The sequence below is a fragment of the Lithobates pipiens genome, unplaced genomic scaffold (assembly GCF_037356315.1).
Source record: "Lithobates pipiens isolate NorthernLeopardFrog02 unplaced genomic scaffold, aLitPip1_a1.2 Scaffold_10, whole genome shotgun sequence".
Classification (NCBI taxonomy): domain Eukaryota; kingdom Metazoa; phylum Chordata; class Amphibia; order Anura; family Ranidae; genus Lithobates; species Lithobates pipiens.
In genome coordinates this window covers 36196680-36223538 of record NW_027507686.1, presented here as the reverse complement: position 1 = coordinate 36223538, position 26859 = coordinate 36196680, and the positions used below count along the sequence as shown (strand labels likewise).

Here is a 26859-nt window from a genome sequence, read left to right as displayed (position 1 = left end):
CCTCAGGAATTGGTTGCGTCAGATACATAGGTATTACTCAGTGATTATCATAATGGTCTCTATTCCCATTAGAGAGAATTTTTATCACTTCCTGTCCAGCTGATCCCATCTTTGTTTTATGTTGCTGACTTTTTTCCAATTAAGAAGATTTCCCTCTGATTCTTTTCCCAGAGGCTCTAATGAAAAAAATATTGTCTAGACTAATACCGCGTACACACGATCAGAATTCCGGCCAGAAAATACAGATGAGAGCTTTTCATTGGAAAATGTGACCGTGTGTATGCACCATCGGAATTTAGCTGTCTGAATTTCCATCTAGCCAAAAATTGATAGCATGTTCTCAATTTTCCCGGCGGAAAAACTTTCTATCGGTAATTCCGACACTCCAAAAATCACGCATGCTCAGATTCAACTACGAGACAGAAGCTATTGGCTACTGGCTATTGAACTTCCTTTTTCTAGTCAAGTCGTACGTGTTGTACGTCACCGCGTTAGAAATGATCGGAATTTGATGTGACCGTTTGTAGGCAAGACAGCTTGAGCCGAATTCCGTCGGGAAAACCATCAGAGCTTTTTCCGACGAGAATTCCGATCGTGTGTACGCGGCTTTAGGCTAAGGCCGCGTACACACGGGCGGACTGTCTGTCCAACTTAGTCCGCTGAAACGTGTTTCAGCGGACAGTCCGCTCGTGTGTGGGCTTCAGCGGACTTTTTCAGCGGACAGTCTGGCGGACTAAGTCTTTCGGAATTTCCATAATACAGTCCATCCAACTTTGGTTTCAGCGGACAGTCCGCTCGTGAGTAGGCAAGTTGGACGGACTAAGTATGGCGCATGCTCAGAAAGGATTTACACGGCCGAAGGTTGCATTGCAGTGTATTGGACGTCGTATTTCTAGTCCCGACGTACGTGCTGTACACGTCATCGCGCAAGCTTTCAGCGGACTGTCTGTTCATCGTGTGTGGTCAAGTCCGTTCATTCAAAAGTAGGACGGACTGTCTGTCGGATTGTCTGAGGGACTTAGTTGGCCAGACAGTCCGCCCGTGTGTACGCGGCCTAACTCAGTGATTGTCCTAATTGTCTCTATTCCCATAGGAGAGATTTTGTATCACTTCCTGTCCAACCAACCCCTGTTTTTGGGACAAGAATTGAAGGGAAATCTCCTTAATGGGGAAAGAGTCAGAAACATGAAATAGAGGCTCAAATGAAAAAAGTATTGGCTAGATTTAGGTTTTAATAGGGTTATGACCCTTCAACTTGAAAATGAAGGGCCAAGAAGACGTGATTTTGATATGGGGTCCAGTTATGTATTTTTACATCCAAGACAGAAACATTGTTGTCCTGTCAAAACAAACATTACATCCAAGACAACGAAACATTGGCTCTATGTGGCTTTTTTAGGCAGAACCTATTCAGCCCTGTAGCCCGTTTCGCCCCTACTAAAATTACTAGCTAAAGACAGCACAAACCTACAGTCATTTACTTCTGCTTTCATTATAAGCTTGTGTTTCTAGAAATAAAAAGCACACAGAAAAAAATCTGAACCGAGTTTATCTAGTTTCCTCCATGAAGTGAGCTGGTTTGAAGCCTCCATAACGGGAAGAACAATCGCAGGAAGGAAGTCTGCTGGGTGGGAGTCCAGCTCATTCCCAAACTGGAGAACAGTGGACATTCTGGAAAGCCATTACTCCTCTTCTCCGTTCTTTGCTGAGACGGCGGCTGGTGGATTATTGACTTCTTCTTTAGTTGGTGTTGGAACATTTTGTGCTTCTTTAACACAGGTAAGTGGTTACTCTATGCTGTACCCTTGTTTGGAGTGCCGTTTTGACCTCCGTAGAACAACTGGTAGTTGCACGTATCAGAAGCCTAGCGTGAGCACACTTTTTAGGCTCATTGGAACAGACAACAACAGTAATATCATTCCTCCCAGGGTTTTATTAGGCTAAACTAGTGTACATTGTTCCAATTATTTTGAAAGTGTTCTTTCCTGTCTGTGGCTGGAATGGGAATTTAACATTTTACTAAATGATTTACATTTTAATTGGGAGTGATTACCATATTCAGTTACAACAAACTTATTTGTATTTGTTTTATTTAACATGCTTTACTGTTTGAAATGCATTTTAGACAACCCTAAAACAATATTTAAAATATTTTTTTTAATTTTGTATAGAGGATTACAATTTATCCAATTTTGTATTTTTTACCTGTGTTCCCATACGGATGACTTCCCTTGACTTCTTGTCCTAGAGCAGTGATGGAGAACCTTGGCACCCCAGATGTTTTGGAACTACATTTCCCATGATGCTCAACTACACTGCAGAGTTCATGAGCATCATGGGAAAGGTAGTTCCAAAACATTTGGGGTGCCAAGGTTCCCCATCACTGTCCTAGAGACACAAGAGAATGTGAGTGGAAATATCCCCATAGGGATGGGAAAATCTCACCTTTGCCAACTGCCATAGTACCAAGTGTCCCCATTGGAAGATATGTCCTCTCTACTGGTGACAACACTCTATTTTCAATCTTCACCTCATTGAAAATGGTCACCATGACAAATAGTGAGGGTAAATCTTTGCAATATGGACCCAGACAGCAATAAAATCTTCCCCATTCTAATTCAAATCTAGGTATAAATATTTTACTGTAGTTCTTTTTAACTAGGTATTAAAAAATATATATAGTCTGGTGCCCCCCCCCCCCCCTCCGGTTTTCATTCTTTTATACTTCTTTCTCTGTTTTTCTTTACATTCTCTTTTATTAGATGTATAATGCATGTGGAGAACATTATCGCTACCCAAACCAGAAACTGTCCTTCAAATCATTATGCCTTGATAATACCTTTGTTATTTTAGAGCTGTTTGTATTTTGGCAACTATCATTGATAAAGCTACAGTTCATTTCTGCTATCAACATATAGCATCAATTTGGGTTTCCTTTTCATTTTTTTTAATATATCTAAATCAAAATTGTTTTTATTTTTTTGTTGTTTTATTTTTCAACCTGGATTGAGTAAGGTAGTTGTTAGAACCTCAGGTTCCCACACAACGCACTTCAGCACACCACAACACATACACTGTAGGGTTGATTTACTAAAATTAGAGATTAAATCTGGTGGGGCTGTGCATGGTAAACAATCAGCTTCTGCCTTAAAGTGGAGGGCCACCCTGAAAAACAAAAATACATAAAAATTTAGCAAAAAATCAGAAGAACAAAAACTGAAAAAAATTTTTTTTAAACTTATCAGAAATGCCTGTTGCTAGGCATATCGTCCTAATCTGCCTCTTCCTCCTCCGCGGTGATCTTCGGTCTTCTCTCCTCCGTGCGGCGTCTTCTGGGTAATGGGGCGCTGTGTGTTCTGGGAACTGTGTGTCCCAGAACACAGCGCGCCCCATTCACAAAGCCCTGCGTGACTTGCGCATGCGCAGTAGGAAACGGGCAGTGAAGCCGCAAGGCTCCACTGCCTGTTTCCCTTAGTTAGAATGGCGGTGCCAGGGCCCGAGAGCCGAGGGACGGGTCAGCCTCGGGCGGCCGACATCGCGGGTGCCCTGGACAGGTAAGTCTGCTTATTAAAAGTCAGCAGCTGCAGTGTTTGCAGCTGCTGACTTTAAAAAAAAATTTTTTTAAAGCTGGCTCTCCTCTTTAAAATAAACTGGAAGCCGATTGGTTTCTATGCAGAGCTACACCAGAATTTGCACTCTCCAGTTTTAGTAAATCAACTCCTATGTGTTGTGGTGTACAATGTTGTTAAAAAAATGGGTCATGCTCGGTTTTTCATCTGTTATGGTGCGTTGGTAGCCAATTCATAATGAATAGACTGCCTTAAAACAACATGTATTAAAGCATGTACATTACCACTTGAGTGGTAATTGGCTCTCTCTGTGACCCTTGTCTTTGGTATGAAAAAATAAAATTGAAAACTTTGAATTGTTGTTGCCTCAGTATTGAAATACAGGAGAAATCTTTTAATGGAGACACTTGTTCCGGTTACAGCTGTCTAAAGCCTCGTACACACGGTATGATTGTTGGCCAACCGAGAGTCTGATTTTTGTCAAAAGGGCGTGTGCCAGGAACTTGTCTTGCATACTAACGGTACACAATTGTCGTGCAACAAACACGAACGTAGTCACGTACTACGAGGAATTTCAGCGCTTGAGCACCACCCTTTAGGCCCCTTCTTCCCTTATTTGGTGAGCATTGATTGCGAGCATGCGTGTTTGTACTTTTGGCATTTGTGTACTAACCATACAAAAATCTGATGTCAAACCGTTGTCCGCCGAAAAATTTACTAGCCTGTCATCCAATATTTGTTGGTGGAAAATTGGACAACAATTGTCAAAAGAAGCATACTAACAGTAAGATTTTAGGACAACAGTCTGTCAACAGACAATCCCCTGCCAACAATTTTACCTATGGTTGCCACCTCATCCCTTTAAACCTGAACACATATTAATTACATAGGTTCTGTGGTTGATTAAGGTGGCAATTAAACTCACTTGGTGCCTTATCTGCATTTAATTAGCCTCTGAACCTGTGTAATTCAAAAGTGTTTCGGGTTTAAAGGGACGAGATGGCAACTCTAATTGTACCGTGTGTATGAGGCTTAAGAGAGTATTTCCCCCTTACTTTGGAGAAATCTTATTTTCCATTGTACCCAAAGATAGGACATGAAAGAGGAAATCTCGTACACATGATCGGATTGTTGGCCAACAGAACGTCAGACTTTTGTCTGAAGAGTGCATGCCAGGAACTTGTCCTGCATACTAACGGCACACAATTGTCGTAGTGATGCACTACGTGGAATTTCAGCTCTTGAGCGCCACTCTTTGGGCACCTTCTGCTAATGTCGTGTTTGGTGAGCATTGATTCCAAGCATGCATGTTTGTACTTTGGACATTTGTGTGATGGACTTGTGTACAGACGATACAAAAATATGACAACAGACCGTTGTCCACCATAAATGTACTAGCCTGCCATCCAACATTTGTTGGCAGAAAGTTGGACAACAATTGTCTGAAGGAGCATAAAAATGGTCGGATTAAGGCCAACAGTCTGTCATCACACAATCCCCTACCAACAATCGGATCGTGTGTACGAGGCTTAACAGAGCATAGACAAAGGAAAATTTGCCATGGATTTAATCATTCCCTACTCTATCCAAAACTAAAAGCAAAAAAGTTTTGTCTTTATATATAACTTTATTAATAGCATAGAAATAATGTGATTTGTTACTACAAGCAACACACGTGTATTCTTTTTCTGTCACTTTTAAAAGTGAGGCTTGATATGGTAGTAAAAAATCATTATAGAAACCTCCTATATACAGTGTGTGTGTGTGTGTGTGTGTGTGTGTGTGTGTGTATATATATATATATATATATATATATATATATATATAGTGTGTGTATATATAGATATATATATATATATATATATATATACGTACACTGCATCTTTTCATTTTTAAACTAAGCATAGAGATGGCCTTGCGGTTCACGGCAAACTTTGCTCATTCACTATTCGCCAAACCAGCGGATATATGGCGCTGTCCGTGGCCGCCATATTCTTTTACATTGTGAAGAACTTTGACCCATGACACATCCATCATGTGGTACAGGACAGCCAATTGAGACATTTCAGCACATGGACATACCCCCTACCTTATAAATAGACCTTATCTGGCTGCCATTTTACACTTTGTCTTTTGTCAGTGTAGGGAGAGGTTGCTGTGTGGAGCAGGGGCAGTCTGTAATCACTAGCTATTAGGTCCCCAAAAGTCCTTTTAAGGACTGGTATAGGTGTACTATTGTTTGGTGTGCAGTATATAGGGGTGTAATACACTTATAATATACTTTCAACTATAGAAAGCATATTATAGTGCATTTCTACTGTGCAGCATTGTGACTGCTGAGCGGTTCTGCAGCTCTTTTGTCAGTGTAGAGAGAGGTTGTTGTGTGTCGCAGGGACAGACTGTAGCGACACAAAATCGCTAACGAATATAGGTCCACAAAAGTCCTTTGAAGGACTGGGCTCCCTGAGTTTCTGGCTTTGTAGACCCAGTTAAAGATACTGGGCCTACCTGGAACTCCGTAGCCTCGGGCTGAAGGTGCCTGAGACCCCACAGTCAATGCTCGTATACCCCCTCGAGGGGATACACTCCTCCGGGTACAGGTCCCCGGGTATTTGCGCCCAGAACAATGGCGCCTGCCCCTTTTGTACCCTCTTCCGGCATGCACAGTGGGTAGACCACTCCCCCTGCACGGCTGCCGAGAGAGGACCCCCAATAGCCACTCCATCACCTGTGGTTCAACCCTGGGTACAAGCGTCGGCACCACCTATACACCTAAGGGAAACTGCACTCCAGGTGAAACAGCAGCAAGGCAGAGTCCACACAATTAGAAGACCCGAGCCAACTATTGCTCAGGTCACCCCTAAATTTGGGATACCTGCTACAATAACTTATAAAAAAATAAAATAAAATTATGGCAACTTTTCCAATAGCAGGATCATCTCCTGCACCCCCTTCATAGCTTGGCCTAACCTTGCCTATCCTCCATGGCCTTCATGCACTCCTGAATTGAGGAAATTTCACAGATAAAAAAAAAATGCTTGTCGTTGTCGATCGCAGATTTGCTTAATACTTCTGGTATGTCAGTGTAGGGACTGTGTGTGCATAGCTAGTAAGTATTTTGTGGCTGCAAATATGACCTGGAGGTTTTTAATGTTCACCTGCCATTAAAATGCATGGGACCCTCCGCAAACCTGCGATTCACAAACATTTGTGCGCGTTCGCGAACCGTTCCATTAGATGTTTGTCCATCACTAACAAAGGATTCAATATATCAATATTTTGCTAATTCAGCATGTACAATGGCCCTTTTTCTTATAAACATCTCTCATAACAACTGCAAGTAACACCCCACTGGGAAATATGAGCTGTAAAACGAGTGCATGAATTGCAAAATGTGGTGCAGCTGTGCATGGTAGCCAATCAGCTTCCAACTTCAGGTTGTTCAATTAAGCTTTGACAAAAAAAAAAAAAAAAAAAACTGAAAGCTGATTGGTTTCTATACACAGCTGCACCAGATTTTGCACTCGCCAACTTTTGTAAATCAACCCCACTGGGCTCAGTAGTCAATTGCTATATTGAACCTCTTCAATTTTGTGTTGCTGGCTGCTAACTTCTGAAAAAATAAAAAATAAAAAATCACCTAACATTACCCCTACCCATAAATTACAAATTGGTTTAGGTGCAGTAGTTTTAATGGAAAATATGTAAAAATATCTAAAAGCTCCAGGAAATTATCTAAATGGATATTTTTAAATAAAGGTGGAAACCATGGAGTGATATTTTCCAACACATTCCTGACTTCCTGTCCTAAGACTCTGTTGCCTTACAATGGCACTTAATACATATATCTCCGTTTTCGGGGAGATGGTGAATGGTATTAGAAACTCTTATAAAAACTAACTTTTTTGTTTTAGGTCTTTTGGCTCTTTTATTTTGAGTATTAACATACGTAAACACCTAAAGAAAAGGGAATTTGGAAACTGCCATGATTTATAAGAGGTTAGCCAAGTCCTGGATCACATCCTGCTTTTGTTTAAAAAGAAAAGGAAATGAAGTATTCAGTATAAAGGAATAAGGTCAGACCTTATTGTGCATGATCACAGTTTATTCAACTTTAAAAAAAAAACTGTGGAATTTACCGTACTTTGTTCAACCCATTGTATTTTTAACTGTTTTTTTTTTTTTTTATTTTATATGGGCATAAATTATGGAAAGTGTCTGTTTTGCCTATAGAAACCAAAATATGATGGGCTCATTGCACAATTTAAACCTCTATACATAGAACAATGCAGCACAGTGGCTTGTTGGTTAGCACCTCTGCCTTGTAGCATTAGGGACCTCAGTTCAATTCCCAGACAGGATACTATATGCATGGAGTTTGCATGTTCTCCCTGCACTTTTGTTGGCTTCCTCCTGTGTGCCAAAGACATGCCAGTAGGCTAATTGGCTGCTGTCTAAATTTGCCCTAGTATATGCATGTGAGATAGGGACCTTCGATTACAAGCAGCTCGAGGGCAGGGGCTGATGTGAATGTTCAATATGTAAAGTGTTGTGTAAGTTATCTATATTATACAAAGGCCTGTATTAACCACTTAAGCCCTGGAAGATTTGGCTACTGAATGACCCAGGCCATTTTTTGCGATTTGGCACTGCATCGCTTTAACTGACAATTGCGCGGTCGAGCGACGTTACACCCAAACAAAATTGACATTCTCTTTTTCCCACAAATAGAGATTTATTTTGGTGGTATTTGATCACCTCTGCGGTTTTTATTTTTTGCGCTATAAACAAAAAAAGAGCGACAATTTTGAAAAAATACAACATTTTGTACTTTTTGCTATAAAAAAAGCAATTTTTTCCCGATTGTAGGCCGATATGTATTCTTCTACATATGTTTGGTAAAAAAAAAAAAAAAAAAAATCGCAATAAGTTGATCGGCTTGCGCAAAACTTATAGCTTCTACAAAATAGGGGCTAGATTTATGGCATTTTTATTATATTTTTTTTATTTTTACTTGCAATGGCGGCGATTTTTATTGGGACTGCAATATTGCGGCGGACACATCGGACACTTTTTACAAATTTTTGGGACCATTGACATTTATACAGCGATCAGTGCTATAAAAATGCACTGATTGCTGTAAAAATGTCACTGGCAGGGAAGGGGTTAACACTAGGGGGCGATCAAGGGGTTAACTGTGTCCCATGTGTGTGTTCTAACTGTAGGTGGAGGGGACTGACCTAGAGGAAATGACAGATCATGGTTCCTAGCTATTAGGAACTCATGATCTGTATCTCCTCACAGGACAGGGATTGTGTGTTTACATACACATGTTCCTGCTCTGCCTCTCGTGCTCGGCGGTCATTGCGACCGTCAGCCATGAGCATCAGCACCCCCTGAGTGCAGCAGGTGCGCGCGCTTAAAGGAGCCGACGTACAGCTACGACAGCTCACGGAATCGTGCCGACCTGCCACAGTATAATGACAGTGGCTGGTCGGCAAGAGGTTAATTAAATGATAAATGCAACTTTAAGTTACTTATTGATGGAAAGTCCTTAGAAATCACTCAGCTTAAGTGTGCCCCCTTTGTTATAGCCCCATACCAACCAATCAGATGGCAGCAATAAAAAGAAATGGTAACAGAGGTGACATTTTGTACAGTGCTGGTCCACAAAGCGGTGGGGATTCAGCTGACGGAAGTGGAGATGAATGTTGATAACCTCCAAAAACTGCTCCCAAGCTCAGCCAGTGACTCCAGCAGCGGGTACAATCTTGGGGCTCCATCTCCACCCGTAAGAGCATACACAATCCAAAAAGGGGTTGTACGCTGCAATGTCTGCAACACAAACTTTATTGTTCCAAATAAGCATAGAGGACACGCCCAGATTTCTCTGATGCATTTCGCCCCTCCTATGGGATCTTAGGAGTCCACAGAGCACTGGAGAGGAGGTGGGAATGGTAGCAAGAGGTGCAACTTTTATTTTTAACTATTTAACTAAAGCATTTTTTAACTATTCAGCTGAATTAAAGTATAACTGTATTAGGTTTTTATTGCTGTCTGTATCCCTGCTAGTGGAATTCACCCTCTCTATTTGTCCTGTGAAAGTGAAAGGAAAGGAAAATCTAAATTTTTTAGTTGTCTTCAAAAAAGTAATACAGTGGAACCTCAGATTGCGAGCAGCATGGTTTACAAGCGTTTCGCAATACAAGCTATTTTTTTTTTGCAAATTAAAAATGGCTCATTTTGTAAGCGTTGCCTCACAAGACAAGCAGGATTCAAGCAGCTGGGGTGTGCAGTACCGCATTTGGCCAGAGGTGCGGGGCAGCGGTGACGCTCGGAGACACTTGATGACACTACGTTCCCGAGTGTCTCCGAGTGGTCTCCGGGTGTCTCCGGTGCCCCCCGCACCTCTGGCCACATGCGGTACTGCATAGACCAGCAGTGGCTGTGGAATGGATTATCCGAGTTTACATTATTTCCTATGGGGAAACTCGCTTTGATATATGAGTGCTTTGGATTACAAGCATACTTCTGGAACAAATTATGCTCGTAATCTAAGGTATTACTGTATAGGAAAAATCTTCCAATAGGGACACTAGTTCTGGTGACCTGGGGGGCCACAAGGGGTTCCTTTAATTAACCACTTCCCACCCGCCGGCCGTCAAATGACGGCTGGGAGGCGCAGGTCTCATTCTGGGTGGATGTCATATGACGCCCCTGCAGAAAGACCACTCTTGCGCACACCACTACACCAATCTCCGTAAAGAGCCTCTGATGGAGGCTCTTTACCACATGATCAGCCGTGTCCAATCACGGCTGATCATGATGTAAACAGGGAGAGCCGTTGATCGGCTTTTTCTCACGCGCGTCTGACAGACACGAGTAGAGGAGAGCCGATAGGCTGCTCTCCTGACGGGGAGCCCCCCCTCGGATGCCCACCCAGGGCCACCGGGATGCTGCCAGGACCACCAGGGATTGCCACCACACTGGACCACCAAGTATGCCACCCTAGACCACCAGGGAATTGCCAATTAGTGTCCAGGCAGCTGCCAATCAGTGCCCATTCCCAATGCCTGCCAGTGCCATCAATAATGCCTATCAATGCCATCTATAAGTGCCACATATCAGTGCCACCCAAAAGTACCCATCAGTGCCCAGTGTCGCCTATCAGTGCCCACCAGTGTCACCCATGAGTGCCCATCAGTGCCGCCTATCAGTGCGCATCAGTGCCACCGCATCGGTGCCGCCTTATCAGTGCCCATCATTAAAGGAGAAAACTTGCTTATTAATCCAAAATTTTATAACAAACAAAAGAAAACCTATTTGTGGGAACAAAATGATAACAATTCTGTTTGGGTACAGTGTAGCACGACCGCGCAATTGTCATTTAAATAGCGACAGCGCTGAAAGCTGAGAATTGGCTTGTCCAGGAAGGGGGTGTAAGTGCCCGGTATTGAAGTAGTTAACAGGGGTTTCCTCTAACTTCCTCCTTACCAATTTTTTTATTTTTTTTTACGTTTTTGCCTATAGTTCCACTTTAATTGTGATAAGCTGCATTTCGGAATGAGCGAACTGGGTTATAAAATTGAAAATCGGGCATTCCAATTTTGTACACATCGGCCACAAAATATGACCACGTGTGTTAAAAACCATGAATATTTTAAGGGTAAAAAAAAAATGTACCTCTTCAGAAACGGATGCATAGCTATATATGAACAGGCCAGACTGTTATGTATGGGGCTGACCAAATCGTCCATGAATTAGATTTCTCACACTTTAATGCCGCATACACACGATCAAACAATCCGGTGGAAAAGTCCGGCAAACTCAAGTCCGCCAAACAATCCCCTCGTGTGTAGCCTCCGGCATACTTTTTTGACCCGAAAGTACGGCGCACTTAGAATGCCGTGTTGCACACCAATCTTCCCGCCGGACTCGCATTTCGGCGGACAATCCGGCCGTGTGTGTGCCAGTCCGCCGTACTTTTGAAATGAGCGGACTTTTCCCGCCCGGAGAAAAGTCCGCTCATTACGAGCGGGTCTCCAGGTAGGCGGGGCCCACGAAGGAGACGTCGCTGGCCCCGCCGCCTGGTATGAACTTAAAGGGGAACCCCAACGCCCAAAAAAATCGGCGTGGAGGTCCCCCCAAGTCCACAACAGACCCTTGTCCGAGCACGCTGCCCGGCCGGCCAGGAAAGGGGGGGCGAGCTAGCGCCCCCCCCTGAGCCGTACCAGGCCGCGTGCCCTCAACATGGGGGGTGCCTTGGGGAAGGGACCAACCCATGTGACACCGCCCCTTGTCCCTATATAAGTGGCAGCGCAGCGCGTCCCTGGCATTGCGGCCAGAGAGATCGTCGAGTCAACATCTCCTGGAGGAGAAGAAGAAGAATGGAAGGCGGTGGTGGCGGCGACAGAAGACCGGGCCACCGCCTGTAAAAGAGCTATAAGAAGGCGCGGTGGCCCGGCAGAAGAACCGAAGAGGGGGACAAGACCCCCGAAGTCGGAAGAAGAGGCTGGCGGCGAGGAAGAAAGCCGGGCTCCTCCACTAGCAAAAGAGCTACAAGAAGATAGCGGAGGAGTCCGGCGAGAAGACCCCCGAAGACGGAAGACCCCCGGAGCTGTGCAATAAAGTATTTTATCTCGTGTGTTGTGTTTCTTTTGTACTTTTATTTTACAGGTGAATGGGTAGGGGTACATTGTACCACATACTCATTCACATAGGGTGGGGGGGCCGGTATCCGGGGGCCCCCTTATTAAAGGGGGCTCCCGGATTCCGATAAGCCCCCCGCCCGCAGACCCCGACATCCAACGGCCAGGGTTGTCGGGAAGAGGCCCTTGTCCTCATCAACATGGGGACAAGGTGCTTTGGGGTGGGGGGGCCGCGCGCCCCCCCCCCCTTCCCCAAGGCACCCCCATGTTCAGGGCACGCGGCCTGGTACGGCTCAGGAGGGGGGCGCTCGCTCGCCCCCCCCCTTTCCTGGCCGGCCGGGTAGCGTGCTCGGACAAGGGTTTGTTGTGGACTTGGGGGGGACCCCCACGCCGATTTCTTTCGGCGTTGGGGTTCCCCTTTAAGTCCATACCAGGCGGCGGGGCCAGCGACGTCTCCTTCGCGGGCCCCGCCTACCTGGAGACGCGCTTGAAATGAGCGGACTTTCCTCCGCGTGTGTGGACGAGTCCGTTCATTTCAAAAGTAGGGCGGATAGTACGGCGGACTTAGTACGCCGTATTAGTCCGCTCAAAAAGTGCCGTGTGTGGGCAAGTAGCCCGTTCGGAAAGTCAGACGGACAGTCTGGCGGGAAGTCTGCCAGACTAAGTACGTCGGACATACCGCTACGTGTGTACGCGGCTTAATCCAACCACAAGATGCTGCAATTCACATCCACAGACATGCCAAGTCCTCCAAGGTCATAAATGTTTCCTGTCTGTTGGTGGTAAGCAGTAACATGAACACACTATGATAGCACCAATCAGCTTATCAGATAGAACTATTACGGGCAGATACTGGCGTTGCATGCCTGCGGTAGTGAAGGAAAGGAAGAAATCTCTCTTGTGGTTTGGACTGTTTCTAAGCTGTAAAAACCAAACATATGCAATCAGTGCAATACATGCACATTCCACCATGTTTTATCACAAAAATCTGCAAGTACAGAAAATACCCGCTGATCTACCAGAATTGCAATCCACTCCTGAAAACCACTCCTGAATCTAGACATCTGCAATTCCTTTCGTTCCAAATTAGTTTTTCACAAGATTCGACATATTCATTAATGAAAACCCATTTAACAAATTTTTCCCCCAAACATTTCGGAAATTCGAAAATTCAAAAATCCAAAAATAAGAACGAAAATCCAAAAATGAGAACGAAAATCCGATAATCCAAAATAATAACTAACCAACTGACAATAATAACTATTACTAACTATTAAATTATAGGTATTGGAATTTCCTCTCAAATTTGATTGTTAGTGAACATGACGAATACTAATTTATCAGAAGTAACAAATTATCCAAAATAACGAATGCCGCATCTAAACAAATGGAATGTAACAAATTAATAACAATAATAACTTTTTTATTATTATTCATTGTTATTAACGTTATGTTCTATTTGTTTAGATGCGGCATTAATCATTTTGGATAATTCGTAACATCGGATATATCCGTATTTGTTACATTCACAGACAAATTTGAAAGGAAATTCCAATACCTATAATTTAATAGTCAGTTATTATTAGTTAGTTAATTATTTGTTTTTTTTATAAATTCTTTATTTTTTCATAGATTTCACAGTACAATTCATCACAGTCTTATACCGCGTACACACGATCGGAATTTCGGCCAGCAAAAGATCGATGAGAGCTTTTCATCGGAAAATACGACCGTGTGTATGCTCCATCAGAATTTAGCTGGCCGAATTCCCGCCAGCAAAAATTTGATAGCATGTTCTCAATTTTCCGGATGGAAAAACTTCCGATCGTGTGTATGCAATTCCGACGCGCAAAAACTCACGCATGCTCAGATTCAACTACAAGATGGAAGCTATTGGCTACTGGCTATTGAACTTCCTTTTTCTAGTCCCGTCGTACGTGTTGTACGTCACCGAGTTCTTGGCAGATGGAAATTGGTGTGACCGTGTGTAGGCAAGACAGTTTGAGCGGAATTCCGACGGGAAAACCATTACAGCTTTTTCCGACGAGAATCCTGATTGTGCGTACACGGCATTACAGCGTCTTTTTATAACATCCTAAATACTTCCATCCAACTGTGTATCTTGTATTACCATTAATGAGTTTTTTAACTGTGTGAATTCTCTTTTTCTCCCTTTAACCCCACCCCCGGTCTAATTATTATCCACCCTCCAACAAAAAACAAAAAAAGCAAGCAAAAGTAAAAGACTTATAACTCCTTTTCCCTACAACTCCCTCTCCCTCTTCCTCTCCTCAGAATACTCTACTCTTCTGTTCTCAGACATGGGCCACTTAGCAAATTTTACATGTCATTTGTTGGATTTCTACAATTATAGCAAACCACTGTGCTCTAGTTAGTTAATTATTTGGGATTTTCGTATTTATTTTTGGATTTTCTCATTTCCGAATTTCGGATTTTTTAATTTTGAATTATCGAATTTCCAAACTTTCAAATCTCCAGATTTTAGAATTTCCGAATTTCTGAATTTCAAAATTTCTGAATTTCCGAATTTTTGAATTTTGATCATAATGAATGACCCGAAAAAACAAAAACGAATGAAACTAAAACTAACAATTTTTTCAGCAGTAAACACATCTACCTGAATCCCTTTTGGGGGTAACGACACACATCATTTATGTTGACTGAGTGGTGTCAGCCCTACCCAGTATATTTTTACTAAACTATTCATCTACTCCCATTCTTAGATCTCTAAATAAAAGCTAACAATTGTGAAGTCCGAGATAACAACTAGGAGGGCTTAATACAATAATGCAGTAATGCCGGCCTAACACTGGTAGAATTTTGATCAAAGATTTTAGTTATCTTTGATTTTCATATAAAATCTGATGGATGCCACGGCTGGAGGGTGGTCGGCAGGATGGATAGAAAGGCAACCTGTGTGAAGTCACCTTTCCCCTTCATCTCCGGCACAGTAGTGACGTCACAGAAGGCGCGCTGAGAATATCAACCCTGCTCGGCTTGGTTGCTCCCTCTGGGGCCATTTACATCACACAGGTTGCCTTTCTATTTATCCTGCTGACCACCATCCAGCCATGGCATCCAACTGGAGCTGGCAGGTTTTGCCAGCAGCCAGTACGCTCCCCCTCTAGGAACTGAATTTTCTCCCCTCCATTTCCTTGGATGGTGATTGATGTTCAAACCATCTCCCGGCAAGCCTCCCGGATGATTGCTTCCCTGTTATCCACTCTGAGGTCAATGGTAAACGTTCACTACCATTTATTTTAAAGTTTGACTGTTCAACCATTTTTTAACTTTATGGAATAAATAGCATTGTTTATGCATACAGTACTAAGTTGAAATTAATTTGATTATTCCTTCAGAGCGCTGCATTTTGTGTTTTTTCTTTACTTGTGTAGGCAAGGCCTAGACCAAAGTTACCCAATCAGGGAGAAACCATACACACAGTTCTTGTTGTTGTAATTTGAATACAGATTAGCGGTAATGAATAAGGACAGTTTTAGTAGGCACTGATATAAGGCAAATAGCAGTTGTTATGTACACAATGTCACCAGGCTTGGGCTAGTATTACTAGAGGATGGCTTCCCCTGGAGGGGTGGCAGTTTGCAGTGTAATGAGACAGCACCTTAATGCTGCTGGGAGGAGCCCCATGTTACTGTTTTGGATACCGGGATGTTTCCTCAAGACAGGTATGGTCCCTGAACTGACCCTACTCGCCAGGAACCTCTCCCTATGCACTTTTCCTAGCCAGCAGAGTCTCTATCCCTGACCTACAACACGCTCCAGATGCGCCCAAATGATGCAGGAGACCCCATATATAACGTTCTTGACTAAGCCCTTGTACACATGGTTGGACATTTCGCGAACCAAATCCGTCGGATTTTGTCCGTCCGATTCTGCCTGTCGGATCTTGTCCGAAACTGTTGCATACACACGGTCGGACAAAGTTGTCGAAAAATCCGATCTTTCAGAACGTGATGACGTAATTTCGTTACGATGGGACTACGTTCAGGCTAGTAGCCAATAGCTTTGATGTAGGAATTTGATCTGAGCATGCATGGCACTTTGTCCGATCGAAATTCTCTACACATGATCGGAGTATGTCCTATCGGACCAGTTGGTCGGAAAATATTTCCAACATGTTGTAAAATTTGGTCCGTCGGATATTCCGACAGAAACAGTCCGATGCATACCACACACAGTCGGATTATCCGACAACACGGTCCGATAGGACACATTCCGACGGATTCTCCGACCGTGTGTACAAGGGCTAAGATGGACGCATGAGGTCTCCAGCGGTTGCAGCATACAATTGGACAGTTGGCTTTTCTGAGACCCCGACAAAGTCCACAATGGGGCAATTCCCCTAACAAACTCCTATTCATCTGCAATAAAGGCACAGTGCCACCTATAGGATGGAGGGGGCCCTGCACCTGCCTACAAAAGTTTGGATTTCTTATCACTTTCTATCCCAATGACAGTGTCACCAGGACCAATAGAAAGGGTAAAGCTACTCAGTGGGGACACAGACATCAAAAAGGTTCATTAAAAACTAAAAGTACAATTTTGGCTATACAGAATTCTGAGACCTCTGAAGCAGGATAAACTTTTAATTTCAAAAACAGCAAACACTGCCCACATTGCCATTTAAATTAAGTGGTTTAATTAGTTGTTACCCTCTGGAAATGAAAATACATAACATGACACATATTGTTAAAAGAAAACCTTTCTTTTCCAGAACACGGATTTTATTTCGTTTCTGTCTGCAGACTCTATTTACAACGTCACTGTTTATGCATCTCATTTCGGTGCCTGTCACGGTGATGGGTGTCATAGTATAGCTCATTGCTCATTGCATTGACTCAATCTGCGGGGATAATAATTAGCAGATCTGCTTTGTAAACAGACAGATGAGATTACAACTAGATATGTATCAAGCTGTAATTAATATTTTATAATACTGTCATATGATCATTCATAACGGCATGGGGTAGAAGTTTTATAGTCCTGACATCCAGGAAGATGTGGATCTGTGTGGAATATATATTACTTCTGTCCTTCGTTACCAAATGCCAACTTTAAGCTCGGGTGTTGGAGGATTTTTGGAAGCCCACTTTACTGATGGGCAGAGCTGTTTTTGAAAGGTTTGCCACCCTTAATCTGGGCATACGCTGGTAGATTTTCAAACATTTCTGAAAATTTTTTTTGCTTTTGACATTCGATTTGTGGAAAGAAAAGGACTTTCCTGAACAAGAACCACACACACTGTTAGAAATTAATTTGTTCAAGACTAGTGATGGACGAACTTCCGACGGGACGTTTCGCGAACGCGAAATGCGAACGGACCCAAACGTTCGCGAAACCGAACGTTCGCCGCGGGCCCCATTGACTTCAATGGGAGGCGAACTTTGCAAACCTTCATGTCGAATTTGCGGCCACGTGGTAATTATTAGGGGGTAAAACGTAGTCCCACCATCTGGACAATGACATAATACATGTATGAGGTGAATTTGGGATCGATAACTACAAGCATTTTTATTTTATTTGGGAAATTGTTCTAACAATTCAGGACTATGGAGCTAATGAAGGCAATGGAGGAGAGGGAAGGTCAGGGACCAGGGTAGGCAAAGAAGAGGGTGCAGGAGATGATCACCAGCAGCGTGACATACCGGAATGACACATGCACCGTGATAGAGGCATCTGACAGCAGCACCGTAATACAGAGCACTGACAGCAGCACCGTGACATACAGCGCTGACAGCAGCACCGTGACATACAGCGCTGACAGCAGCACCGTGACATACAGCGCTGACAGCAGCACCGTGACATACAGCGCTGACAGCAGCACCGTGACATACAGCGCTGACAGCAGCACCGTGACATACAGCGCTGACAGCAGCACCGTGACATACAGCGCTGACAGCAGCACCGTGACATACAGCGCTGACAGCAGCACCGTGACATACAGCGCTGACAGCAGCACCGTGACATACAGCACTGACAGCAGCACCGTGACATACAGCGCTGACAGCAGCACCGTGACATACAGCGCTGACAGCAGCACCGTGACATACAGCACTGACAGCAGCACCGTAAGCAGCCCCAGGAGGAAGTCAGCACAGCACAGGGATGGTGTGATCCCCTCATAATAAGAACCCCCAGGAGGAAGTCAGCACAGCACAGGGATAGTGTGATCCCTTCATAATAAGAACCCCCAGGAGGAAGTCAGCACAGCACAGGGATATCATAAGCAGCCCCAGTAGAAATATGACACCGCTCAACCTCTTCAAAGAGGAGGGTAGGGGCATATAGTACGGTGTGCTTTTTTGGGTCAAGGAAGTGAGCCAAATGAATTAAGAAGGTCTGTGTGCTTGATTAAAAAAATAGTTTATAGACATATACATGGTCTACTGGTCACATGTGTTGAATTCCTCCGAGATCCATGCCTCATTCATTTTTAGAAATGTGAGGTAGTTAACACTGTGGTGAGCTAGGCGAGTACGCTTATCGGTCACAATCCCCCCTGCTGCGCTGAACGTCCTTTCGGACAGGACACTGGATGAGGGGCAAGCCAACAGTTCGATTGCAAATTGGGCAAGCTCTGGCCAGAGGTCAAGCCTGCCCACCCAGTAGTCTAGGGGTTCATCACTCCTCAGAGCGTCCACATCGGCCGTTAACCCAATGTAGTCGGACACCTGACGGTCTAGGCGTTCCCTGATGCTGGATCCGGATGACACCTGTCGATGGGTCGGCTGAAAGAATGACCTCATATCCGAAGTCACCAACACATCTTCAAACCGGCCTCTTCTTGCAGGCGCTGTTGGATTGGTACCCGCAAATCCTTCTCTGGGAGTGGGAATTGCTCCTCTGCCAGCGCACGCAAAAGCAGAATGCAGCATTTCTCGAAGCAAGGCCTGGAAGTGCTGCATTCTGACAGCCCTCTGCGACGGCGGTAACATTTCCGCCATTTTGTGTTTGTACCGGGGGTCTAAGTACGTTGCCACCCAGTACTGGTCCTTGACCCTCATGCTTTTTATACGGGGGTCCCTATTAAAACACTGGAGCATGAAGGCCCCCATTTGCACTAAAGTGGAAGCGGTGTGGTGGCCTGGCTCCTGCTCATCATCCAGGATAATGTCGTCCTCTTCATTCTCCTCTCCCCATCCTCGCACAACAGGGATCCCAGAAAGGTTTAAAGCATGCTCTTCTTGCTCCTGCTCATCCGCCCCGGCACCATCCTCCTCTGACTCCTCATCAGACTCCTGTTGTTGACTTGTCTCAGATAGAGTAGCCCCCCCTGGGAATTCATCCAGCATTGCGACTTCCTCATCTTCCCGCTCCTGCTCCTCCACAGCCTGATCAATGACACGACGCAATGCACGCTCCAGAAAGAAGGCATAAGGTACCATGTCACTGATGGCGCCATGGCTGCGACTGACCAGTTTGGTGATCTCCTCAAATGGCCGCAGAAGTCTGCATGTGTCGCGCATGAGCAGCCACTGGCGCGGTGAAAAAAAACCCAGCTCCCCAGAACCGTTTCTTTCGCAGAGTTCATACAGGTAGACGTTAACTGCACGTTTCTGCTGGAGCAGCCTATCAAGCATATAGAAGGTTGAGTTCCATCGCGTCGGGCAATCGCAAATAAGACGTCTGACCGGCAGATGGTGTCGCCGCTGAATGTCAGCAAGGCGAGCCATGGCCGTGTAAGATCTTCTGAAATGGGCCGAGATTTTCCTTGCCTGCCGCAAGATGTCCTGGACCCCAGGGTATTTGACAAGGAATCGCTGCACGACCAAGTTTAAGACGTGTGCCATGCACGGCACGTGCGTGATTTTGCCCTGTTTCAATGCGCTAAGCAGATTGGCACCGTTGTCACACACCACTTTACCAACTGTCAAATTGAGCGGTGTTAGCCACTCATCTGCCTGTGAACGCAAAGCTGAAAGGAGTGCCGGGCCAGTGTGGCTCTTTGCTTCCAGGCACAACAGACGCAGCACGGCATGGCAACGTCTCACCTGGCATGTGGAATAGGTTCTGGGGAGCTTGGGCGGTGCAGTGGAAGAGACGCTAGCAGCGGAAAAGGAGGAGGCAGCTGAGGAGGAGAGGGAGGAGGATGGAGTAGGAGGAGGAGAAGAAGAGTCAGGCCTGCATGCAATCCGTGGCGGTAAAACCAAATCTACACGGGTGCCACGGGTTACATGCTTGACGGCCGTCAGAAGGTTCACCCAGTGGGCAGTAAAACTGATATACCTTCCCTGCCCGTGTTTGCTAGACCACGTGTCTGTGGTCAGATGTATCTTGGCACCGACACTGTGTGCCAGAGATACATTCACTTGCCGCTGAACATGGCCATATAGCTCTGGGATGCCCTTCTCTGAGAAATACTTCCTTCCTGGGACCTTCCATTGTGGTGTTCCAATGGCCACAAATTTGCGAAAGGCCTCCGAGTCCACCAGTTTATATGGCAGTAGTTGGCGGGCTATGAGTTCTGACAAGCCAGCCGCCAACCGTTGGGCAAGAGGGTTATCCGGCGTCATCATTTTTTTACGCTCAAACATTAGGCCCACGGAAGCCTGCCTTTTTGCAGAAAAATGTGAGCTTGGCGTGATGGAAGGTGGAGTGGAGGACAATTGTGAGGAGAGAGGAGAAGGAGAAGTAGAAGACGAGGCTGGACGGTGAGAGCCTGCAGTGTGGCTTTGTGTGTTCCGTTGCTCCCACTGGGCTCGGTGATGGCTGCTCATGTGCCTTCTTAAGGCGGTCGTCCCTAGGTGAGTATTGGGCTTACCGCGACTAACGCGTTGACTGCAAAGATTGCAGATGGCAACGCTATTGTCAGCAGCGGACACGTTAAAAAAAGCCCACACTGCGGAGCCATGTGCCGGTGTCCTGGGAGCGCCAGATGTGACCGTACATGGTCGATGACTCGCTCCTGATACATTTGCAGTCTGCTTTGTCCCTGCTGTGCAATGTAAGTCATTGCTGCTTCTCCTCCCTATCTGCTGGTCCATATCTCCCTCTGAACTCCCCTCCTCTTCCTCTCTTGTGGGCACCCACGTGACATCACTAGACACGTCATCATCAACGTCACCTTCCCCACCGCTATAAGTAGAGATCTCGGAGTAGGCAGCAACACCGGGGACCAACCTCCTCCTTGGGCTGATCTGGGTACTGGCGTCAGACTGCTGAGTAGCGCTTGTTGCTACCTCCTCTTCCTGATCCAATACCAAGAGTGGCTGCGCATCAGAAATGTCCTCTTGATATGGATCGGAAAATAATTCCAGTGACTCAAGCGGAAGGTATGTGGTGGTGGTGGTGGTGGTCGTGTTGTTGGTGGTAGTGTCTTTGGGGGTGCACATAGCAGAGAGTGAAGAAGAGGGTGCAGATCGAGAGGATGAGGAGGGTGCAGAAGAGTAAGGCTGAGCGAGCCACTCAACCAAGTCTGGTGCATCCTTTAAAGTAATTGAACGCACCTTCTGCAACTTCCCACTTTGGCTCAAGCCTGTTGCTCCTGCCCTACCCCTACCACCCCTGCGGAAGGGCCTGCCTCTTCCTCTGCCTGTCATTTTTTAAATGACCCTGTGACAAAACTCTTAGTCCCTATACCGCTGAAGGACTGCTGCAGTATAGGGCAGCGGTCAGCAGTGGTGCACGTCAACCCTATCTATTGTGGACCGATAGCGGTCCTTACAGAACAGCAGACTGTACCGCACTCAAGCCTATGTACCGTAGCACCCTATACCAAGTTACCAGTCCTTATAAGAACTTTTGTGGACCAAGCAGGTTGTGTATTAGTGTTTAGCAGACTGTACGTCAGTCCCTATACCGCTGAAGGACTGCTGCAGTATAGGGCAGCGGTCAGCAGTGGTGCACGTCAACCCTATCTATTGTGGACCGATAGCGGTCCTTACAGAACAGCAGACTGTACCGCACTCAAGCCTATGTACCGTAGCACCCTATACCAAGTTACCAGTCCTTATAAGAACTTTTGTGGACCAAGCAGGTTGTGTATTAGTGTTTAGCAGACTGTACGTCAGTCCCTATACCGCTGAAGGACTGCTGCAGTATAGGGCAGCGGTCAGCAGTGGTGCACGTCAACCCTATCTATTGTGGACCGATAGCGGTCCTTACAGAACAGCAGACTGTACCGCACTCAAGCCTATGTACCGTAGCACCCTATACCAAGTTACCAGTCCTTATAAGAACTTTTGTGGAACAAGCAGGTTGTGTGTTAGTGATTAGCAGACTGTACGTCAGTCCCTATACCGCTGAAGGACTGCTGCAGTATAGGTGAGCGGTCAGCAGTGGTGCACGTCAACCCTATCTATTGTGGACCGATAGCGGTCCTTACAGAACAGCAGACTGTACCGCACTCAAGCCTATGTACCGTAGCACCCTATACCAAGTTACCAGTCCTTATAAGAACTTTTGTGGACCAAGCAGGTTGTGTATTAGTGTTTAGCAGACTGTACGTCAGTCCCTATACCGCTGAAGGACTGCTGCAGTATAGGGCAGCGGTCAGCAGTGGTGCACGTCAACCCTATCTATTGTGGACCGATAGCGGTCCTTACAGAACAGCAGACTGTACCGCACTCAAGCCTATGTACCGTAGCACCCTATACCAAGTTACCAGTCCTTATAAGAACTTTTGTGGACCAAGCAGGTTGTGTATTAGTGTTTAGCAGACTGTACGTCAGTCCCTATACCGCTGAAGGACTGCTGCAGTATAGGGCAGCGGTCAGCAGTGGTGCACGTCAACCCTATCTATTGTGGACCGATAGCGGTCCTTACAGAACAGCAGACTGTACCGCACTCAAGCCTATGTACCGTAGCACCCTATACCAAGTTACCAGTCCTTATAAGAACTTTTGTGGACCAAGCAGGTTGTGTATTAGTGTTTAGCAGACTGTACGTCAGTCCCTATACCGCTGAAGGACTGCTGCAGTATAGGGCAGCGGTCAGCAGTGGTGCACGTCAACCCTATCTATTGTGGACCGATAGCGGTCCTTACAGAACAGCAGACTGTACCGCACTCAAGCCTATGTACCGTAGCACCCTATACCAAGTTACCAGTCCTTATAAGAACTTTTGTGGAACAAGCAGGTTGTGTGTTAGTGATTAGCAGACTGTACGTCAGTCCCTATACCGCTGAAGGACTGCTGCAGTATAGGTGAGCGGTCAGCAGTGGTGCACGTCAACCCTATCTATTGTGGACCGATAGCGGTCCTTACAGAACAGCAGACTGTACCGCACTCAAGCCTATGTACCGTAGCACCCTATACCAAGTTACCAGTCCTTATAAGAACTTTTGTGGACCAAGCAGGTTGTGTATTAGTGTTTAGCAGACTGTACGTCAGTCCCTATACCGCTGAAGGACTGCTGCAGTATAGGGCAGCGGTCAGCAGTGGTGCACGTCAACCCTATCTATTGTGGACCGATAGCGGTCCTTACAGAACAGCAGACTGTACCGCACTCAAGCCTATGTACCGTAGCACCCTATACCAAGTTACCAGTCCTTATAAGAACTTTTGTGGAACAAGCAGGTTGTGTGTTAGTGATTAGCAGACTGTACGTCAGTCCCTATACCGCTGAAGGACTGCTGCAGTATAGGGCAGCGGTCAGCAGTGGTGCACGTCAACCCTATCTATTGTGGACCGATAGCGGTCCTTACAGAACAGCAGACTGTACCGCACTCAAGCCTATGTACCGTAGCACCCTATACCAAGTTACCAGTCCTTATAAGAACTTTTGTGGAACAAGCAGGTTGTGTGTTAGTGATTAGCAGACTGTACGTCAGTCCCTATACCGCTGAAGGACTGCTGCAGTATAGGGCAGCGGTCAGCAGTGGTGCACGTCAACCCTATCTATTGTGGACCGATAGCGGTCCTTACAGAACAGCAGACTGTACCGCACTCAAGCCTATGTACCGTAGCACCCTATACCAAGTTACCAGTCCTTATAAGAACTTTTGTGGACCAAGCAGGTTGTGTATTAGTGTTTAGCAGACTGTACGTCAGTCCCTATACCGCTGAAGGACTGCTGCAGTATAGGGCAGCGGTCAGCAGTGGTGCACGTCAACCCTATCTATTGTGGACCGATAGCGGTCCTTACAGAACAGCAGACTGTACCGCACTCAAGCCTATGTACCGTAGCACCCTATACCAAGTTACCAGTCCTTATAAGAACTTTTGTGGAACAAGCAGGTTGTGTGTTAGTGATTAGCAGACTGTACGTCAGTCCCTATACCGCTGAAGGACTGCTGCAGTATAGGGCAGCGGTCAGCAGTGGTGCACGTCAACCCTATCTATTGTGGACCGATAGCGGTCCTTACAGAACAGCAGACTGTACCGCACTCAAGCCTATGTACCGTAGCACCCTATACCAAGTTACCAGTCCTTATAAGAACTTTTGTGGAACAAGTGAGTTGTGAATGTTTAGCAGACTGCAGCAGAAGGGCAGCAGTCAAGTATAATATCCTTTCTATATTTGGAAGAAAGAATATTATACATGTACAAGCCTATTACTGTACCACTGATACCAGTCCTGAAAAGAACCTTTGTGGAACTAATAATAACAGCAAGTCTTTAAAATTACCCTCACTGCCTGACAACACTGCTTCCTTCCTGTCCCTATACAAATTGGCAAAAAAAGAGAACGATTAGTGGTTACTGGAACAGCTCTTTTGTGGACCTTGATAGTAACAGCTAATGATGATGATGATGATGATGATGATGAAAGACTAATCTGGCTGTCCCTGTAGCATACACCGTCCTTTCCCTTTCTCTAAACTAACAAAAAACACTCAGGCTGCTGCAAGAATCAGCAGCACAGCAAACCTATCAACACCTAACACCTATACCAGTCCTGAAAAGAACTTTTGTGTACCAAATAGCTAGTGGTTTATCTCTCCCTACTCCACACAGGAACCTGTCCCTATCGTAACAGAAGAAAGAATGTAAAATGGCCACCGGATCGGGTGTATTTATAGGTTAGGGGGAATGTACAAGTGTCCATGTGCTGTCATGTCTCAAGTGGCTGTCCTGTATCACATGATAAACGTGTCACCAAAGGTTAAAGTTCTTGTATACATTAAACACGTAAGTCCGCCGCGGCGAACGACGGAAAAAGGCGTTCGAACGTGCGGACCGCGAATGTCGGAAATTCGCCGCGAAACGACCGCCGGGCGAAACGTTCGTCCATCACTATTCAAGACAAAATTTCTACCCTGCTCCTTCGAATTTTCTTGTCATTGCGGTCTAAGGCTGGATTCCCTATGCATTTTTAGTGTATTTTGCAGATTTGCACTACAGCCCATTTAACATGGTTTCCTATGGAACGCGTTCTGTAGTGCAAATCTGCAAAATGCAAAAGGCACTAAAAATGCATAGGTGTGAATCCAGCCTTAAAGTTGACTAGACCCGACCAACAATTAGAACGATAAAACAAATGTTCTTCAAATTAAATATTTCAAACAGAATTTTAATTCTATATATAGCCAATGATGCGAACAAACCTACACTGCGTGCACTGTAATGGCTTGTTGGGGGGGGTTTCATGCCTAAATCACTGGTCATCTTGTTTGTATTAAGCTACTGAGAACCTTTTAAGGTATCTGTCTCTTGAATCTGCTTGATATTTTCCAATAAAATGAGGCAAACCCAGATAAACCTGCCTGTTTTGTATCAAAGGGCGTTAAACACAATAGTAGCTGGGTGGGATCCCTGTCCAAACAGCCAATCGGCGAGGGGGGAGGGGGGTAGAGCAGAGGGGTCCTTAGCCAGTCATTATAACATAGGCTGTGGCTCTTCTTCTTCACAGGCTGTGGATCGACAAAATAGTGGTGCATGCCGGGAGAATGGCACTAGTTTTTTTTGTTGGCGCATAGTAGGATTTTAGCAACTCTCCTCGTAATCCTTACAATTGTTCTCACACAGCCCCTGTGTAACCCCCATAATAATTATCTCTGTAATCCTTAAACTAACCTTGCCTGTAACCCTAAGGCCGCGTACACACGGGCGGATTGTCTGCCCAACTTAGTCCGCTGAACCGTGTTTCAGCGGACAATCCGCTCGTGTGTGGGCTTCAGCGGACTATTTCAGCGGACAGTCTGACGGACTTTGTCTTTCGGAATTTCCGTAATTTTGTCCGTCCAAACTTGGTTTTGTCCGTCCAAACTTGGTTTCAGCGGACAGTCCGCTCGTGTGTAGGCAAGTTGGACGGACTAAGTATGGCGCATGCTCAGAAAGGATTTACACGGCCGAAGGTTGCATTGCAGTGTATTGGACGTCGTTTTTCTAGTCCCGTCGTACGTGCTGTACACGTCATTGCGCAAGTTTTCAGCGGACTGTTTGTTCATCGTGTGTGGTCAAGTCCGTTCATTCAAAAGTTGAACGGACTGTCTGTCGGATTGTCTGACGAACTTAGTTGGGCAGACAATCCGCCCGTGTGTACGCGGCCTAACACTGACCTTTACACTAACTCTATCTGTAACCCTCATACTAGCCCTTCTTGTAACCCACACATTACCCCTCCCTATAACCCCAATTCCCACACTAATACTCCCTGCAGCCCTTATGCTAACCCTCCCTGTAACCCTAACCTTTACACTATCCTTCCCTCTAACCATA

General features: G+C 45.5%; 1 protein-coding gene across 2 annotated transcripts in view; it reads left to right on the top strand.

Annotated features, from left to right (window-relative positions):
* The first annotated feature begins 1633 nt into the window (after positions 1-1633).
* Positions 1634-26859, top strand: part of CDH5 (cadherin 5) — a 103441-nt gene continuing 78215 nt past the window's right edge. For both annotated transcript variants that reach the window (XM_077454321.1, XM_077454310.1), the window contains exon 1: positions 1634-1779. The gene's annotated coding sequence lies outside the window, so the exon portion shown is untranslated. The remainder of the gene's footprint in view (positions 1780-26859) is intronic.